Consider the following 7,537-nt stretch of genomic DNA (forward strand, 5'->3'; position numbering starts at 1 on the left):
CCATACTAATTCATGCAATAAAAATTACAAATGTTTGCCCAAAATCTGTCACTCTGGGTTTTTGCCTGACAGGACCGTGGCATCATTGTCCCATGTCTGTCTTGTGTTTCATTGTCTGTCTTTGTGTGAGTGCATGGTTTTGGTTGAATTCCCTGCCATGCGCTCTTCAGTCTGTCGTGTGTCATGTCCGGAGCATGGTGTCTGGATCCTGACTTCCTGTCTGGTTCGGTTTTGGTCTGTGTCGGGATCCGGACATTCATGCTCCATGTTCTGTCTGTTATTGACGTGGGTGCATCATGCTTATGTCATCTTGAAGGCGTGCACTTTTGTCGATAGTTTGTCTGTCTCTTGCGAACACTGGTGTGCCTCACGTTGCACTGCGCACCCGGGTCGTGAGCTGTCTTCACGTTGTGCTGGGGTTTGGTCACTTCGGTCTGAGGTATCGGGTTTGTGTGTGGCCGAACTATCGCACAGGTTTCCTGTCTTGTTTTTGTTGCCTGTTTCGGGCACCACGTGGCATTTGCCTCGCGATGTATGCTCAGGTTTTATTTAGTTTGAGAATGCGTGCCGTCACTTTGTTTGGCGTTGCTATGCATTCCCTCGTCTTTGTCTCTCGTTTGTTGGTTGGCATGAGCGTATATTGCCTTATTGTCTTGGCGATGTGCACTCATGCCATTCAGGTGTTTTGTTGTCTTGTGAGAGCACGTGGCTTTGTTTTGTTTCTGTATCGCCGCGTGTCTCTCTCTCTCTTACGTCATACCCCACCTCCTTTTTTGCCCATTATTAGTTTATTAGTCACACCTGCCCTGTCTTGTTAATATGTTGATTTCTCTCCTATTTTAGTCTCCTCGTGTGTACTGCCGCTGTAATGCGCCGTAAATCCAACAGCTTTTCGAGGTGAATGGATCGGCAAAGTAATTCAGCTCGCTGAACACAACCGCTCGGCTCTGAAGAGAAATGAGTGGTTGCATACCAGCTCCTTTTATACCCATATGTCTGGGGGAGTGGCATGCAAATTCCACTCACCAATTCCCATTGGCCTTTTTTCAAAAAGCAGAGGTGTTTGGGGCTCCCAAGAGTGACCCCTAGTAACACTACATTGACACAACGTCGAGTGAGTGACAGATAGGGAACTGAGATTACGTCTGTAATTTGACAATGCAAATATGTCACATGAGAGACCGCTTGAACTCCACCCTCTCATGAAGCTTACCGGAAGCGATCGTATTGCTTTAAAAAAAATTAATTTAACTGCTAGAATCATATCGATGATGTTTATGCTGACTGTCTGTGATTTTGGAACTTCAAAAGTCTGATCACCATCCACTTGCATATTAAGGACCTACTGATCTAAGATATTTTTCTATTTTTCTTCAAATGTATTCTGGTGAAGAAAGAAAGTCATTCACACCTGGGATATCATGGTATATCAGGGTGAGTAAATGAAAGAATTTTCATTTTTGGGTGAACTATCCCTTTAACTGTCCCATCATTCAATAACAATTCCTTTGCAAAGCTTGAATCATATTGTGACTGGTTCACTATCAATCCATGCTGATATGAGTTGAAAAACATAATACATGCTGAAATAAGCATGAAATCATATACAGTCTATGCTGAAATAAGCAGAACACACATCCACATGAAGCACACACATAGTCCAATGCAGGGTGAATGACGTACACACACATACAGTATCATCCTGCACTGATGCCATCAATAACTTTGTTGCAATTCAGTCATTTCCTGATGCTGGGACACTTCATATGAAGCCAAAGCAGAGACACTGGTCTTCACAGGCACCACATCTCACATCTTCTGGAAACAATTAAAATTAGTGCAGATGGGTGCAAAACGTAAAGTTTATACTCAAAACAGCAAGACAAAATGGGGGTCTCCTTAGTTATAACTTAATGTTGCATATTTTAAAAGCGGCACGAGATGCATAATAATGGTCAAAGCAGTTCTTCTATTGCATGTTTTATGAAGAAAAACTTTGTCAAGACAAAATTTTTCAAGATGGGCACAAGAAAGTGTCCTGTGTAAGTCCTGGCCAAGGGTTCGATGATGTAAAACTGGGCATTGATGTCTTGATGTTGAGGCAGTCATGTGCTGATGTATTTATCTGTGTGATGCCACAAAGTAGGGAAAATGCAAACGAGCCGTTATTGCAGCATGGTTTAAATAAAAATTAAGAAATATTTGCCCCAAATGCTACTAAATTTAAAATAATTTTTTCATAATGTAACAAACGATAGTGAGACAAACCGACTCAAGAGCAGAGGAACAGTTCAAAGGATTTATTAAAAATAATAATGAGTAGTTACTGGGTTAAGGAATGTAGAAAATTCCAACACCGGCTGCAGCAGTGGGAAGCGACCTTCAATGGCGTGCCCATCGCAGTCGTGCAAGGGGCAATCCATGAAGAGTGTGTTCATAGGATGAGTGTGTGCATTGTGGAAGTCAGGAACAGATTTGTAGAATCCTCCGTTGAAGCTAGTGAGATGCAGAACAATGCCCAGCAGAGATGAGCAAATTTAACTCCCAACACGCGGGCAGAGATGAGGTATCCTCCATGGAAGACCAGCTGACATGCAGCAATACTGCAAGGCAACCACACACCCAACACATGGGCAACCAACAGATACACGAACCAGGACCAATGAGGTTAGTACTTAACATCAAACAACAATCTAGCAAAGAACATGACAAGCATACTGAGAACACAACAGGCATAAGAAGGGAGTGAATTAGAGGAGAACAGGTGTTGCTCAGCACGCTAATCGGTGGCATGATCAGTGTTCCCTTGGGAACAATCATTGTTCCCATGGAAACATTGATTTTGCATGCTGGCTGCACCTGTGAGACATGAGGGAGAGAAAAACTCACCGGAGCCATGACAGTACCCCCCTCCTGGCGTCCTGATCTATGAGGGCATGGTCCATGATGTCCAGAGCCGGGACCCAACATCTCTCCTCAGGTTCATAACCCTCCCAGTCAACCAAGTATTGGAACCCTTTGCCCATCCGCATGATGTCGATCAGTCTCTTGACCATGTACGTCAGAGAGCCATCAACAAGACGTGGAGGAGGTGGGATGGGTGTGGTGGGGTGTAATTCAGAACATAAAGCAGGTTTGATTTTGGAGATGTGGAAAACAGGTTGAATATGCTTCAGGTAAGGAGGTAGTTTAAGACGGACCACCACTGGACTAATGACCTTGGCGAGGTGAAACGGCCCGATAAACTTGGGACCCAGCTTACATGAGGGGAGTCGGAGTGGGATGTCCTTAGAGGACAGCCAAACCTTCTGCCTGCACACGTAAGTTGGGGCCTTAGCCTGGTGCCGGTCCGCCTACCTCTTAATGTGAGTGCCAGTCCGTATGAGGGCTTCACTGATGCTTTTCCATCGGCACCTCTGCATAAAGGTGTGGATGGACGGAACCTGTACATCGGGTTCTTGTGTGGGGAATGGGGGTGGGGGCTGATAACCGAGGCTGCACTGGAAGGATGATAACCCCGTAGACGATGACTGCAAGGAGTTGTGGGCGTACTTGACCCAGACTAAATGATCACTCCAAGAAGATGGATTACAGGATGCCACACAGTGTAGAGCCTTTTCCAGCTCCTGATTCACCCACACAGCTTGCCCATTTGTCTGGGGATAGAACCCAGTGGACAAACTCACCGTAGCCCCCAGCTGTCGACATAATTCTCCCCAAAAACGTGACACAAATTATGGACCTCTGTCAGAAACCACATCAACCAGGAGGCCATGGATGCGGAAAATGTGGTTAATGACTGCTACCACTGTCTCCCTCTCTGAAGGTAATTTTGGGAGGTGAATAAAATGAGCTGCCTTCGAGAACTGGTCCACTACAGTCAAAACGACTGTGTTGCCATGGGAGGGGGGAAGACCAGTTACGAAATCCATGGCTATGTGCGACCAGGGTCTCGAAAGGACAGGCAGTGGTTGGAGGAGTGCGGCTGGGGGTTCACAGGATGTCTTATTAGTTGCAAAAATGGGGCAAGCAGCTATGATTCGATGTACATCCTGCGCTAATGATGGCTACCAGAATCGCTGTCTAATGAGTGTCTGTGTGCGAGTCGCCCCCCGGGATGACAAGCGACGTTGGATGAGTGACCCCACTGTAGGACGTGTGTCCGGGCAGATCGAGGAACAAATATCCGGCCCGCTGGGCACCTCCCAGGATACCATACCCACCACGTGAGTGGAGGGTAGAATGGTATCCGGTGGGGCAGTTGAGGTCTCGACCTCAAAACATCAAGATAGCGAGTTGGGCTTAATGTTTTTAGAGCCTGGGCGATAAGACAGCATGAAATTAAAACTCATGAAAAATAGTGCCCAGCGAACCTGTCTAGAGTTGAGGCATTTGTCGCTACAAATATACTCTAGGTCCTTATGATCTGTCCAGACCACGAAAGGTACCCACAAACCCTCTAACCAATGATGCCACCCGCCCAAGGCCAACCGGACAGCCAATAATTCTCGGTTGCCGATGTCGTAATTCCGCTCAGCTGGCATTAAGTGGTGCAAAAAAAAAAGCACACGGATGAATCTTTCCATCCGAGGGGGTGTGCTGCGACAAGACTGCTCCAACACCAACCTCAGACGCATCCACCTCCACCATGAACTGACTTGCATGATCAGGAGTAACGAGGATGGGTGCGATAGAAAACCTCTCCTTTAATTTAGAAAACGTGGCCTCAGCTCGTAAGGATCAACAAAAGTCAGTGCATGTGGAGGTAAGGTCTGTCAGAGGTGCGGTGAGCTGACTGTAGTTCCTTATAAACCTAAGATAAAAATTAGCGAACCCCAGAAACCTCTGCAATGCCTTGCGAGAATCTGGGGTTGGCCAATCGTAGATGGCTTTAAGCTTAGTCAGGCCCATGCGCACTCCCTTGGACAAAACGATGAACCCAAGGAATGGAACCGACTTTGCATGAAAAGCACACTTCTCCGCCTTGACGAACAGCCGATTCTCTAACAGTCGCTGAAGCACCTGCCTGACGTGCTGCACATGGTCCTGGATATTCTGGGAGAAGATCAGAATATCATCAAGATCACAAAATGATCGACCATGTCTCTAAGCACGTCATTCACGAGCCCCTGGATGACGACAGAGGTGTTGACGAATCCGAAAGGCATAACCAAATATTAAAGTGCCCCCTATGGGCATTAAAAGCCATCTTCCACTCATCCCCCTTCCTAATCCGGACAAGGTGATAAGTGTTGTGTAAATCCAACTTCGTAAAGAAGGACGCTCCCTGCAAGAGTTCGAAGGCTGAGGTAAAGGATAGCGATTCTTCACCGTGATGTCATTTAGCCCCCGATAATCTATACAGGGTCTAAGCAAGTCATCCTTCTTCTCCACAACCAACCAACAGATACACAAGACAGGACCAGCTAGGCAGAGAGAGTGAGGTTAGTCAGTCTGTCAGTCAGTCAGTCATATTTATTTATAAAGCACATTTAAAAACAACAGCTGTTGGCCAAAGTGCTGTACAAAGTTTAAACAAATAACGTAATAATTAAAATTAGGACACAAAACATAATCACCAATGCACAAAAAGTTTACCACTGCACCTACTTGTGATCATATGCAATAATAAATAAATGAGTTTTAAGAAGAGATTTAAAATCATCATATGTTGATGCAGTTTTTACGTAAAGTGGCAAATTATTCCAGAGCTGTGGAGCAGCCACTGAGAAGGCTCGATCTCCTTTCAGTTTGAGACGTGTCCTTGGAACAGTTAACCGTAGACATTTGGTTGATCTGAGGTCTCTGGATGTATTATGATGAAATGAAAGAAGATCAGAAATATATGGAGGAGCCAAACCATGCAAACCCTTATAAATGAACAACAATGCTTTGAACTGAATACGATGTTTGACTGGGAGCCAGTGGAGAGAGACCAGCACTGGTGAAATATGTTCCCTCTTCTTTGTTCCAGTCAACAGTCTAGCGGCAGCATTTTGGACAAACTGAAGATGTGACAGTAGAGACTGTGAAACACCCAAATACAATACATTACAATAATCTAATCTGGATGAAATAAAAGCATGTATTACAGACTCCATATCTTTGGATGATAAGAATGACTTCATTTTAGCTATATTCTTTAGTTGATGGAAACAACTTCTGACCACAGCATTGATCTGTTTAGCAAAAGTCAAAGCAGAATCAAAATTAACACCTAAGTTTCTAGCATGTGTATGAAGGTTACCAGATAGAGGCCCTAATTTACTGGCAACCATCTCTGTAGAAGCAGAGGGGCCAAAAATGAAGACTTCTGTCTTTGCTTCGTTTAACTGAAGGAAGTTGGTTGACATCCAATGTTTAACACATTAAGACAATCAAATAAACACTGTAAACTTGAAACATCCATTGGATGTAAGGGAACGTAACACTGAGTATCATCTGCTTAACAATGGTATGATACATTATAATTCCTAAAAATAATATACAAAGGGAACATGTATAAAGAAAACAAAACCGGACCCAGAATTGAGCCCTGTGGGACCCCATATAAAACTGGTGCATGAGATGATGAATAGTTGCCAGTCTCCACCGAAAGGTTCTATCCTTTAAATATGCAGCAAACAAATTTAAAGCATGACCCTGGATCCCAATAAGCTCTAAATGATTTAGAAGAATGCCATGATCAAGAGTGTCGAATGCCGCACTAAGATCAAGCAAAATTAGAACAGCACAATTACCAGAGTCGACAGAAAGCAATAGGTCATTTAATACTTTAAGCAACGTAGACTCTGTACTATGCTGTGGTCTAAAGCCAGATTGATATTTATCAAAAATACCATTGTCCTTTAAAAACGAAGAAAGCTGGTTAAACACAACCTTCTCCAAAACTTTTGATAAAAAAGATAATTTAGAGATGGGATAATAATTATTCAGGAGTGTTGGATCAAAATTTGGCTTGTTGAGTAGCAGCTGCACAATGGCATGTTTAAAATTAGATGGGACTATTCCACTTGTCAAACTACTCTTAAAAGTTGGACAACGTCCAATGAACAAAAGGTGGGAGAGTTTGTACCAGATAACTGTGAGACACTGAGGTAAATTCAGATAAATATGATAAAACTAGTGTGGGCTGAGAGAAATCCAAAGGAGAGAGAAAAATACATGATCTTATTCCTTCAATTTTATCCATAAAATACGTGAGAAAATTTTCACAAGCTGTAGGGGAGGTATCAGGATAGAGATTAGACATCAGATTTAACACACTATTTATGGTATTAAATAATATTTTTGGACTATGTGCATTTTTTGCAATAAGATCTGAAAAGTATTTTGCTTTTGCAGTCTTAACAGCTTTTTGATAATTAATCATACAATCTCGCACACATTCGTAAGAGATTTGTAATTTGTCCCTCTTCTATTTTCTTTCTGCTTTCCTCCATTTCTGTCTAATAGCCTGATTTTCATCATTAAGCCAGGGCTATACGCGACTTTTGGTTTGCTTCATTTTAAAAGGGGCAACAACATCCAGGATTTT

Source organism: Myxocyprinus asiaticus, chromosome 4, assembly GCF_019703515.2.
Source record: "Myxocyprinus asiaticus isolate MX2 ecotype Aquarium Trade chromosome 4, UBuf_Myxa_2, whole genome shotgun sequence".
Classification (NCBI taxonomy): domain Eukaryota; kingdom Metazoa; phylum Chordata; class Actinopteri; order Cypriniformes; family Catostomidae; genus Myxocyprinus; species Myxocyprinus asiaticus.